This window comes from Amblyomma americanum, chromosome 11 (genome assembly GCF_052857255.1).
Source record: "Amblyomma americanum isolate KBUSLIRL-KWMA chromosome 11, ASM5285725v1, whole genome shotgun sequence".
Lineage (NCBI taxonomy): Eukaryota > Metazoa > Arthropoda > Arachnida > Ixodida > Ixodidae > Amblyomma > Amblyomma americanum.
The window spans coordinates 16,167,968-16,181,439 of record NC_135507.1 but is presented as its reverse complement, the minus strand read 5'-3'; the positions used below and the strand labels follow the sequence as shown (position 1 = coordinate 16,181,439).

At 44.4% G+C, this 13,472-nt stretch overlaps 1 protein-coding gene across 5 annotated transcripts in view; it reads left to right on the top strand.

Moving 5' to 3' along the window:
• The window catches only part of LOC144109941 (inaD-like protein), a 472,911-nt gene that overhangs the window by 421,415 nt on the left and 38,024 nt on the right, over positions 1-13,472 (top strand). The gene's annotated exons all lie outside the window — the stretch shown is intronic.

Genomic DNA, 13,472 nt, shown 5'->3' with positions numbered 1-13,472 from the left:
CGGATCTTTCAAAGATAAAGTCAACTTCCGCGCCAATGCCGATCAAAACACGGCGGCATTGCGGTGACGCCCAAAAAAAAGTACAGAAAAAAATCGAACGTTGTTTCTGCACTCCCCGCGCCAGGCACATCCATTGTTTGCGCTAAGCGGATTTTAAGCTTTCCAGGTTTCGAATAATGCATCGAACGGCAACACACTGGGCTACTGATACTTTCTGAAGCGGACAAAAAGCTTGAAATAAAAGCGACTTGTCGATGCGACTCGATGCGTGTTTTGCTACAGACTGCCAAGCACCTTGTAGAGAAAACTGGCAACGCTAGTGCATTCGGCCGCTTTTCTAACTTTTATGCACTATGTGCGGACTGCCAAGAGCGCAGTTTAGGTACTGTTGTACCCGAAAGATGGAGCGAATATGCCGTCTTGACATTATACCCGCAGCTATAGACCTTTGATCGCAAAGACGAGTCACGGTTTCGAAAGCACCCTACAGTACTCGTACAAGAAAAACCAATATCAGCTCGTGTGGGGCAGTTTTTAAGAGTGTTAGCTCTTACTCATAACGTTTCGAGATTTCATGGGGTCTGCTACCACCCTTGATCACAGCGCCATCTGTGGCAGCAACTACTCATCACGTTTCGATATTTCGTGAGGTCTCCTACCACTCTGAGATCAATGCGCCATCTGTGGCTGGAACTATAAAACAGCGCATCTGCAATAGCATTGTAGAAACAACCACCTGCCGCGCGCCAATGATGACGTCACGGTCCAACATGGTGGATAGAGGTGGAACTACGTGAATATGATGTCAGGGAACGAAATGTCGGCATAGTTTAGGTTTCTCAAATCCAAGATGGCGGTCATTCAAAATGGTTGCGCCCTCTCATTCCTTCCCCCCCCCTCACCAAAATATATCCTAAAACGGGCAGGAAAACTGTCCCGTTACGGGACCGCTATACATGTATACATTCGTTCCGCTTTATATATATATATATATATATATATATATATATATACTCCGACCACAGCGGGCACTTATCCGGGGTCTGTTGTATACCGAATTTGGTAGGCAAATAAAACCCTGTGAGTTGTGGTGTAGATATAAAGCTACAATTAAATAATAGGTAAGCACTGTATACCTGCAATTACTAATTGAAGCGTTACCATATCACACCACAAGCCGAATTCTAGGCCCACCTCAACCCCTCAAACGAAGCAAATTCCGTTTGGGACGTATCTTGAAGGGGTGCAACTCGACAATGGGTAGACGTGCATCGTAATTTCTCTATAGATGGCGCCAGGCGGCGATCGCTTCGCTAGGCGTGCACGCGTAGCCGAGCATGGTGGCAATCCACCATGTTTCAAAGGGTATTACATTCCGTTTCTCGAGACGAGCGGCACGTTCTTCTTCCCTTTATTCATCTAGTAAACCAAACAGCTAACGGTCGTTACTTCAACGTCTTCCAGATAGTGGCGGCCTTCTTTTTAATCCGGTAGAAGTGCGAATCGCACGAGCAGTTTCCTCTGATCACCTCGCTCACAAGATGCGCCGCTTGATTTTAACGCGACAGCGTTAAGGGGCTCGTGTCGCAGAAAAGCCGGTTCCGTCGGCCATGAGCGAAAAATCTCTCCTCGCAATGTACGCCACTGCCCCAACAGATAGCGCGCGACGGCAGCTCAAGAAAAGGAAGGGACGCCTGTCACATATTTCGGAGGACAACCCGGACCGCGCCTCAAGGGAACGAAAATGAAATGAAAATTGGTTTTAAGTCAAGGAAGTGAGGCCTGTCTCACATATCTCTGTGGACACCCGAACCGCGCCGTAAGGAAAGAAAAATGAAATGAAAATTGATTTTAAATTAAAGGAAGTGACGCGTCTGGCATATATCTTGTTCGGGCGCTCTGGGGCCGTGCGGGCACGCAGGAATCAGGCGGTGAGCGGCGAACAACGCAACGCACATACAAAGCGCGTTCACCACGAAGCTTGCGGCTTGCTTCCCGTTCGTTCGACGCGGAAGCTATGCTGGCGTTCCTGGCATCGGGTTTGTCGAGAACGATGTGCCGACGAACTACGACTTCAACTTGAGTCCCGCGCGTTTCGGCAAGGAGCCTGGCAGCGCTTCTACGTGGTTTGCCGCTCCGCGCGTCCGTTTCACCGTACGTAGCAGAGCAATTTGTCCAACGGGCAAGGCGTCGCGCCGAACGGGCGATGGCGTTCCGTGGACTCTCTGGCAGTGCTGCAACACGCTGTCGCGTTCCACTCTTAGAGGCGAAGCTTATGCGTTCTCCAATTTTGTTTATTCCAGCGGAAGGGAAACTTTACCAAGAGGAAAGACAAATGTATGGTACGTCCGTATCGGCTAAGAAATGATGGTTCAATTTACGCCCTGAACTTGAGCTAAAATGAATGAGCCGCGTTTTATTTCTTTTTATGTGTGTATATAAATGCATCCCCAATGGTTGAAGTGAGTCCCCATGGCCACTAGCGATGGCACAGCGCTTACGCACGCAAGGGCATGGTTTCGAATCCCAATCGCAGCGGTCGCATTTTGGTTCGTTAAAACTGCAAAAAGACGTCCGCGAGCCCAGCTCAGGTGCTTCAATGTCGATGGCAGATGCCGGGGCTAGCAAAAATCATTTCCTTCCTTTTTTACTATTAATTTAATAAAGAAACTACTACCACCACCACGTCCGCGAGCTCTGCGATGTCAGACCGGTTAAGAAATCCCGGCTTGTTGAAATTTATCCGAAAGCCTCTTTTATGGCGCCACTGCCTCTCCCCCTCCTTTGACTCCCTTCTTCCTCCTTCACAACGCACTTCGGCTGTCCGTCGAGTGCTGGACAGTTACTAAGGGGGGGGGGGGGGGGGGGGCTTTTTTGCTTTGAGAAGCATTTCCAAACAATCAAAGATTGCAAAAAGAGCCCAAAAGGCAAAGCTTGTAAATGTAATTCAAAACTCACCGTGTTTTAATGGTATAACATTAAAAACGTCATCGAAAACAAAATTGTGTGGATGGAAGCTTAATTCGCTGATTGGCTCGAAAGAAGTGATTTCACCAAAGTGAAAGCCACGTCACGAGACCAGAGTATTCCCACTGGCTGCGGGGAAGTGACGTCCCCAGACCGAATGAGACGTCACTTCCGGGAAGAGCATTAACACTTCTAATGTTCCCTATGAATTTTTTAGACCACCTCCTCTCTCCTGCGCTTTCCAGGCTGTAATATATGTGATAGCTTCAAGAACATTCCGCACTCGTCCTCCATTATTCACGGAAACTCTATGAGCATCTTACAAGGACTCGGGCATGAAGTGCGCGGCTCTGGTAACGACTCCTATTCGATGGACACGAAAATCAAAAACGCCTCTTTACTGAGATGGGGGGGGGGGGGGGGGGGGGGGTGACAAAGAAATCTCGTGACAGAAGTTAGTAACTCGCATTCTGCAGTTCTGGCGTGTTTCAGAGGCCAGAGCGTTACTGTTGGCGCATCGAAAATGAACCTAACCTACCCCTTCATTAAGCTCGTACCGCACGCAATCTGCAGCAAGAAAAAAGTAAGGCTTCCCCGGTTGTATGGCAGAAAATATTAAATAAAAATCCTCGTCCGAGGGTAGCAACCTTAAAAGAATGTGTTCACGGTCGCATTCTACGAGCAGCTCTTACTGACTTCGGATTTTGAGTCCCTTATTCGAACGCCGCACAAGTTGAAAGCGAGGCGAATTAGTTCTGTTGTCCGTGGTGGTGCATGCCCGCATGAACATCGAGCTCTCTGCTCGTCTTTGATAAAAAAAGCCTCATTACTCAGCGGTAATGCTCCAAAATAAACCGAGCTGCACCTGCTTCTAAACTCTATATGTATAAAAGAAAGGTGGCTTTAGAACATGCTGGTGTAAAATTCTTTAGTTCATGGATTATTGCTTGCCTTAAGCTGCTCATTATTCGCCAGATGAAGTGCTTGGAAGTGGAAAAACACGTGCCAACTTTTTCGTGCGTTCGAGAAATCAGCAAAGCAACTGTCTGAGTTCTCATTAAAAAAAATGTATTTCACAGGGTCGTAGAAATTTAGTTTCTTGGAGAGTTAAACTTCGTTCGCGCGCGGATACGATCTCTGTCGGTGCTCCTCCAACGGGGAATGCTTCGGAAGTTAACTCCCATAACCACAAGAATCCTTCCAGGAGAACAATGCGCGATTTTTACGTCATTCAGTCATTTCAGTGGTGGCTTAAAAAGGGCGTTTACGCTAGCCTGGGAAGGAATCTGTGAGCGCTAAACCACACTGCAACTGCAGTAAAAAAAAAATAAAAAAACTTGAAAATGTATGCGCTGCCTTCAGAGGTTACAGTTAAGCACTTCTAATCGTACGTGCCGCAACGTATTAACATTAATTATTACAATCACTGCTGAATAAATTTCAAGAATAAATGGCAATAAGGCGACGCTTTAACTTCGACAATTTATTACGGATTACGAACCATTGTTTCTCTTAAGGCTATTCTCAAAAATGGCGGAAAAAAACTTCGAATAGTTTCTTCTGATTTTGTAGCATAACACTCAGACTTCATGCGTGTAAACCGTAATAAGCGTCCTCTTCAATGCTTTTAGCTGAAGTCGGCAGCTTGCACGCGTGAATAGCGCATTCACGGGATAGGACTCTGTTTGCATAGTGCGTACATTGGAAAATGTGCCAATTTTGCTCCAAGAAAATATAGCGTCACGCTTTCCCCTTGGATGCGAGAAAGAAACACCAATAGACAAACACTCGATATGTGAGATTCAAAGATGCGCTTTATGCGCTTGAGTTTCTAAAACGAATTCCTTTCAGGAAAAAGGAATTAATAATATCGTTTTATCGCAACACAATCTGAAAGGAAAATATGAATTTCAGAATCGGCCACATAGGAATAGAGTGTTGGCAAATATCTCTTTCAAAATCGCGTTCTGTAAGAAGACAGACTCAGCAACGCATATGTTTAGGCATCAAAGAGGTGCGCAAAAGCAACACGCACAGCAATATTCGCGGTAACACGGCCACGAAATTGATTCGGTGCATCATTGCTTGCGTTGGAAAAAGAAAATACATCTGTTCTGTTTAAATCGCGCAGCACAAGCGGCTTAAAGATTATGCGAGATGATAAGTTGCATATTGAGTACATCCTGCTTTCTCAACAGCAATGCTTCACTGAGCCACATTTACAGCCTTTCTCCGCAGATATTCGCAGCCCATACCTTTACCCAGTTAGTACAATTCCAATACACTACCATATAAACGTACATGTGCCAAAGACAGTGCAGGCGTGCAGGAACTCACGCACTTGTAGGTTCCTGTTTGTACGTGATGTAAAAAGTACGGTAAGGCTTCCGTAATAGGTTTATTTTCTACCGGACAAGGCTAAAACAAGGCGGGACAAAAGGCGGGAAAACAAGGCTTTTTTTTTAATCGCAACTCTGGGGTTCTGCGTGTTGTAATGAACCTGTTAGTATAGGTATTGCTCACGACCTGATAATTTCCATCACACCTGAAAGCCGTGCAGCATTTAATTTTTGCGCAAACCGATTTTGAAATCTGTCGTTTTCTTGGCGCAAGCTCCGGCTATTTCCTTGGCCGGCACTCCGTACGCGACGTCACAAACTTTAATCGCGCGTTATAGATCGCTGCCACGTGAACAGCAAATTTTGAGGGTTATATAAAGTTGTCTTAAGCATTTTATGAACTCAGTCGTCATTTCCAGTCGCTGTTGCAGCCATTGAACTCGCGGACGATTGTTTCTCCAATATTGCCTCTAACGTCACCGCTGCATCAACCGGAGCATCGCCTTAGATACGAACAATGTTTCGGTTTGCTGTTTGTTATTTTTAAGATAGTTCTCCCCGGCATTCGCGAAAACAGTTCGCTTTACCGGAGACAGGGGATACAATGCAATGCGATGCGATTATTAAGCAAAAAATATTTTAAAAACCCATGGAGTCCCCCTCAAGCGCTGTTGTCTTTAGTATTTCGAACCACATTTCAAGGCGCGGTTACCAGTAATATTCAGGACCTCGCTACAGTGCTTCGTTTTTACGCAAATTCATGCTTTATTCATGCTCTCCTGAAGGGGTAAAAATTACGTACCTGAATTCATGAGACAGTAACTGACCTAGCGCGATCAAGTATTTGCCTCTAATGTCCATTTTTATCCGCGTTATCTCGCATGGCAGCACTTGCCCTGTCTTACAGCGAGCTACGGTTACGTTTCGAAAGTGCTTTAGTCGGAACGCGGTGGGCAGTGCGCGAAAGATTTCTAAGGATATTACAAGCAAAACAAAAAACTCATCGGAGGACATTTTCTAAAGGACAGCACAGCAACGAGCTCGTTAAATTCTACAGTTTTTCAAGGTTTCCCTCCAAGAAACTTCCTCGCTGCCAGAATTTTTAGCCGCATTTGCCGATGGGGAATCTAAAGATAAGATAATAACCAATAATCTTAATTAACGTAAGTTTCAAATGCAGTGAGCTACAATTCAACAACGCAGCGGCAAATACCTCTCAAAGGAGCTCATACAACCAACGGCGAAGAACGAATTTCTCCTTTGACAGATACCATAGGGCCGGCTAGCATGAGGCTGGCGGCGTATAGTACACTAGAGTCACGACAAAGAGAGGGAACGTTGAAAATGGGTTTCTTTTTGAGAAGATAGAAATGAGGCTCTTGCATATGTTACTCAATGCCTCCTTTGAAGAACTCGGAATATTTTAGCAGCTTTTGAGCAAACGTGACCTAAAAAAACGTACCTTAAAGGCGAATCACGAACCGTGTGCATATGTGCCCTCCGAAACCTTGTTCTGGCTCTCTCCGTAGGGATTAGCGCAGAACAAGGCCCAGCGCTTCTACACAGCTGCGGTCACTACAGTCACGTAATGACTCTTTTCGAGAACTTCGCTCGGCGGCGACTCCGAAAAGAACCAAATGATGGTGACAGTGGTAGGCGGCACTTAGCTACGCCATCGCACGCTGATGAACCGACTGGTTCCTATCGGTCTCCTCCTTTCCCGGAGCCCGGCAAGAACGCAGCGGTGCTGAAAATCCTTTATCCTAGATAGTGCAGTTACACCACTCCATAGATACAAGCCTTTGGGAAGAGGACCTGGTAACGGGGGTTGTGGTTTTATTTCTGCTCAAGGATTCCTCTTACCAAAACAAGCTCGTGCATTGCGATGCTTTCAGCCAAAAAGGCTTGGACACATTGTGACATAGTGCGACACCTCGTCTGATGCGCTGTACCCACGGCCGATTCTAGCCTTGCAACTAACGGCTAAGGGGTCATTTTTTCGCAGGCTATTCGCGCAGATGTCCAGGCAATAAACGCCAGACGAATGCGTTAGAGCGGAACAGTCTGCGACGCAACCCAAAATTACGACACGCAGGTTAACCCTTCTCTGAGTGTCGCTATAGCTCATGGCTCAGAGCTTGTCATCTGTAAAGGCACCGCGCGCACTGTCTGCGCTAGACACATGTGTCGTCACTTTCATTGACCTGGCCACTCGTTTCTCCGTAATTACAACGGAGAGCTCTCCATTCGGTACATGTTGTACAGAGTGGCAGTTATGTGGCACCTACTTTACACTGCGGTAGTTAAAAGTTACATTTGGCTGTCACGCATAGCGGTAAATATTGCAAGGCTTGTAAGCTTTCTTTTGTTATTCAATATGTCAAGGCTTCTCGAGTTGCATGAATAATACGTGATATTTGAATATTCCAATTTCTAAGTATGTCCTGGGCGCTCAAAATCTTTATGACGCTATACAAAGCAAGAAAGTTCGGCCATTGCGATGTTGTACTTGCACTGCACCCTTGAAATCACCGTCTGAGACTTTGTTTTCATGCAATCACCGTGAAGTAGGCAGGTGTGCTCTAACGCCGATATCATGAGTTTGGTATATTTTAATTCTCACACAATTATTGCGTTTACATTCGTGTGATTTTTGTAGAAATGCAAGCTAGTTTACTGAAAACTTATACAAAATGGCAACTATGATACTTGCAAATACCTTGCAAATGCTTTGGGTTCCTTTTTTAAGTACTAGCTCGAAACTAGTTTATAATGACATTTGGCCATAAATTTGTAAAAAAAAAAAATAGCGAGATGAGCAATGTCTGTAATGTTTTATAAAAATCCGCAATATTTTGAGTTTCTCTCCAGAGATATTTTGCAGCAGATTCAGGGTCCAAATTTTCTGAAGTCTCCTTAAGTAAGAAATCCTTTGCATCAGTACCGTAGATTAAATCCTTCCAACTTACCGAAGCACTTAGAAAATGCAAAGAATTAAATATGACCACTAAGACAGCGCTAAATTTTCACCGGAACTGCACATCGTCGCAAACTTTCTGAACTAAATTTAATTGTACACTACAATTACAAGTCCCTAGTCTATTTTTGAGTATGAGCCGGTTGTATAGCACCGGTTTCGTTGAACCGGTGCTACCGAGTGATACAGAATGTGACTCGCACGGTGCATAAGCGCGTTTAGGCTTACACCGCGCTGCCCCTTACAAAAATCCTCTATACACAGTCTATAGATTTCTTATGCACTTTACTTCCTTCTTATACATATTTATTTTTGTGTATTCATAGTATGTAACATGTCTACAGAAAAAAAGTCTACTAAAAGTGCGTGGCCATAAATCTATAGATTGTGTGTAGACTGTCTGTAGGATTTTTATTGCTTATAGACTCTGTAGAGTTTCTGTAGGGCTTGTCTATAGAGAGTGTACAGACTTATAGAGAGAACTCTATGAACAGTCTATAGACTGTCTGAAGAAATTTTTATAAGCAGAAAGCTGGGTAGGCCGCCAGTTTAGACGGAGAAACGGACTGGAGAGGCACGCCAAAGAGGCTCCTGCGGTTGCCGAAGCTGAAGTGGCTTTAGTTTTAGGTTCCCGAATTTGTTGTGAGTGCTGACATATGGAATGTTACAATTAATATTCGAGTAAATACAGTATGTGTGATCCGGAATTAGCTATACCGAACAATCACCGTTTCACAACAATCAGCGTTTATTGAAGAACTCGTAAGTTTGGGACCTAGATTTGTGCCAGTTCCTTAAATCCGAAATTTGTCATCATCATTTCGCACTAACGCGTGTGTCGAGTCCATCGTGCTGTAATTACTGACTTATCAACGAGACCGTACCCTTGAGCGCCTTTCTAGGCGCAGCAGGTCGCGAGTACTTTACATGGGGCATTCTAACGAGCACTTTCCTTGCTAATTTGGGACCGTGCCTTCACAGACCTCGGCTCGCCAACACCAACGCGTCAGGAAGTTAAGCGCCGAATTTTCGAAATTTCCGCCACGCACTCGTTGCGTCACTGTTGCACGCAGGCGCATCCTACTAATTAAGGAAGCGCAAAGCGCGGCGAGCGCTTCTTATGAGCGGCGTAAAGACGCCTGCGCGGTAATTGCTGGCCATTATGAGCCGAAGCGGCGAAAGCAATGAAGATTAGCGGCGAGTTTCTTGGGTAAGATAACCAAAGCGACATGGCTAGAAAAAAATGTAAGGACAGTCACGTAGCTTGGTGATACCTATTTTCAGTGCTACCTGAACGTGCACTATAAGCAGAAAGGAGTAAAAAAAAAGAAGTTGGTTGTGCTCTAGTACACGCCCTTTTATAAAGGGAGTGCGCTAGAAGACAGCTTATCTCTTTTTACCCCCATGTAAATGTATTCATGTTTAGAGTGTGTAAAGAGAAGAAATAATGTATTTGGAGGTTCTGTTCGTGAATAGATCATGTGGGCGGTGGCAACAGGCCCTGTGATCTCCCTATATAGCGGCGTCATATCACGCTGAGCTGTGTAGCGGGAATGTGGAAGAATCATAGGATCGTAAGGATCGTAAGTTCCAAGAGTCGAGTGACCGAGAAGGGTGATGACCCACGGTGACTCACCGATGACTCATCGCCATGAATGACAGGTTTTGCCGACAAACATGGTCGGCAAAACCATTTCAGTAATGTCGAATGGATGAAATATCAATGGCAGGTGGCGGCTCTGCTCATGAAAAGTAATATTTTAATGCAGTTCAGAGAATATTTATCACGTAAGCGGCAACCAACACTCCGACAGTAGTGCGTCGTTAACAACACAGTGCTGATCTCAGAAATCTTCTGAACTACGGTCACAAAAGTAGCCGACCTGACAGTTGATTTAGAAGAAACTAAATGTCGCAAGCTTGCGTGATCTTATAAAATCGAGAAAGGAGAACTAAAGGTAAAATCTTCGTTAATATAGGCGTGCCTAGAAAAGCATCTGGAGCTGTTCTTTAAAACTTACTTATTTTGCGTTGTCTTTTTTGCCCAGGAATGTAAACCTTCGCTGCAGTCGCGATTACTATTTCATGCTGACTGCTGCATTAAGTACTTCTGAATTCATTAAGGATGTTACTGTGAAAATCAGGTGAAAAACCCGGAGAAATTTTAATGTTTTGAGACTGTTTGAAAACACACGGGTAGAATCACTGCGCGATTTTATTCTGTGCTGAAGAGGCCCAATGAGAAACCGAGTGAAATGCGTAATCTAGTTCGGCGTCCATTCAGTCTCAGCATTCAAAACACTACGCAGCAGTACCCAGGCTGACGTTTCTTCAGAGATATAACTGTTTCCTGGTTCGCTTCTTTAAAACCTTTATAAACCGAGCAAATTCAAAAGCGCTCAAATCGTTTTAAACGCTGCTTAGTGCACTCAATGAACAATGGCTGGATATGTGCTTGATGCTAGGGCCTATAAATAACCAGCGTAACTTATTACTGACCCCTAGTTGCGAAGTGCTCTGGCGCTGATAAAAAATTACCACCGCTCAGTTGTATTCTATTTTTTCAAAATTTATCGTTTCAAATAGAATTGTGCAATTTCACAAACACAAGCATTCTTTCTTTTTTTCTGTCCACACAGACTGTTTCGTAAATTGCACCTTGGACACTGCTGCCATTAAGTTCTACAAAAAATGGCGCTTTGAGATCATTAATCTTTAAAGGATGCATTATGGGTGTTCTTCAAGGTGTATTTTTAAAATGACATCTTTTTAAAATACGCGCAGCCCCAATCATAAATGTTATTTGCAACTTTAAAAAAAAAAAAGTAATGCTTGAAGCGAATTGGTTTTCGAAGCTCCTGCTCGGGGAACACTCATTGTTCTAAACGTTGGAACGATGCTACTAGTAGAAAAGTAAACACTTCGATCGAATCCTAATGGGTTTCTTCACCATAGAAGGTTCCGCCTCCTTTGTATAGCAATTTTATTGTTCATTTTATCATCTGGCACTGCTCAACACTGCGAGAACAATAAAGCGCATATCAGTTATCTAGCTTTTCATTTTCTTTCTTTCCCTCTCCACGCGCAAGAGAGCGGATTTAACAGGAATCATACGGCACGCCAAGAGCTATAACTCGAGAAGAAACGGGCAACATCCGGGTTCATAATTTTTTTATCTTATTTTCCGCTGTCAAACAACCAAATGAATTATTTTTAGCGCAGATGGAGGCACAGGGGCAAGACCTGGTGTCAATCCAATTATTGGATGCGGCCGATTCTCATAGCACACGTTTTTAATAGAGATCTCCTGTTACCAGTGGCATGTTGTATTTTCACCTGCTAAATCATGCACTGATTAAAAACGGGCTAATTGAAAATAAACATAAGTTAGTAGTTGGCGCCACTCTTGACTGCGTGCTCCCTGTACCTGTGTTTCTCATTATGAAATAAAGTAGGCTATTTTATCTTGCAAGAACAGGCCCTAATTATAGTATCTTTTCAAGCAATTAAGCGCTGTGTCGCTCATGAGGAATCAGCTCACGATTCAAAACCACGCTCCTTGCAAGAGCTCGTTTCAAGTATATATTAACGTCATCCGCCGCGCTGACTCACATATAGGTTCGTTCGTGGAAAAAATCCCAGAATATAGATGCATGCCACAGCTTATATTAAAATCTCTTGTTCCGTAAATTCTTCAAAGCCCAGTTGATGCCCTGCAGTGCTCTTGCAACGTACAACGGATCCTTGCCAATTTCAATGGTTTGCGTTACAATTTATACAGTGCCGCGCCAGAAGCTCTATGATTAAGGTTGGGTCCTTGATTAGCACAGTCAGTTAATGCTTAGCTTTTGTTTTGTTTTGTTTTGTTTTGTTTTTTTTGGGGGGGGGGGGGTGCGATTACCTGTCCCTCTCGGGGTACCAATGAATTTTTTTCCTAAGGACACACTGTGAGATAAGCTTCCGCAAAGGCTCTCGACAGGTCGATGTGCCAACCCGAACTTAATGGAAGTCTGAACTCGATGCGATAGTATCATGTGGTACCCAGTGTATAAGCTGTTCGAATAAAAAGAGTGGGTGGCTATTTTTTGGCGCGATATTTTAGAACGCTCAGCTTCGCAAATTTTGCTCAGTCTCTTTAATTGGCGTCACTTACTTTAACAAATGATTTAGTATGTAAGGCATAATGTCCCAAAGCGACAGATAGGCTATAAGCGACGATGTAGGGAGGGGGGGCTTCTGAATAATTTCAACCTCCTGTGGTTCTTTAACATGCAGTGGCAACGCAAAGTACGAGGAGTTATTGCATTTTGCATTGAAAAGTGGCCGTCGCATCGGGGATTGAACCCACGTCCTAGGTCTTATCAGTTGAGCGCCCTAACAACGAGCCACCGTGGCCGGTCACTAACTTCAGACAGGGAAGGTTCAAAGAATAATCATTGCTTCAAGAAAGAAGCTATAGGTGTGCCAGAGAAAACATTACTATCAGTGAGGCATCTTCGTGCAGAGAAAATGCATGAGACTTTTCACACTATGTTTTCACCTTTCGCTAAGCAAAAGAAACTATACTTCGCTTAGGCGTGTGTTTATAAGAGCCCGACACACACTCTTTACTCTACCTACATCGCGGAGGTCTGTATGTTACCGAATATCAGTACACTCCAGAAAAAGAAATCCTCGACTTAAGTTGTAGCGAGAACTATGAAGAGATTAAAACATGTGGGCTAAAGCATCCTTCGAGGCCTTAGCCGATGTTGTTGATGTGAACCAAGATTAGGTTGGTTTGATTTCTTGATGACAGTGCTCAAACAATAGCAGCTGCAAAACTACGTTTCAATATCTAGACGTCTCTTTCGTAGCTGTTTCACGACCCTATCAGAAGTGGGCGCATCTGTAAACAATGATGTTGTTTATCGCCTGCGCCGAACAGCAATCAAGGAAAAATGAGTACCTTCTTCGACAGGCACAGTTTCAAACTGGTCGTGTGCCATTGAGCGTGCCGAAGTCCTAAACATGGATCACATTTTGGGCTTCAAAACTGGCGTGATCAGTGAAGTGTGGTGGCAGCAAACGAATAAATCGATGTTGATTTAGATGTTTGATTAGCGCGCTACCCCTGACAGGCCACACCAAAGTTAAGAAAGGGACGAGACACGAAGACCACAAAAAACAAAGCGCACATTGGCAGCTAC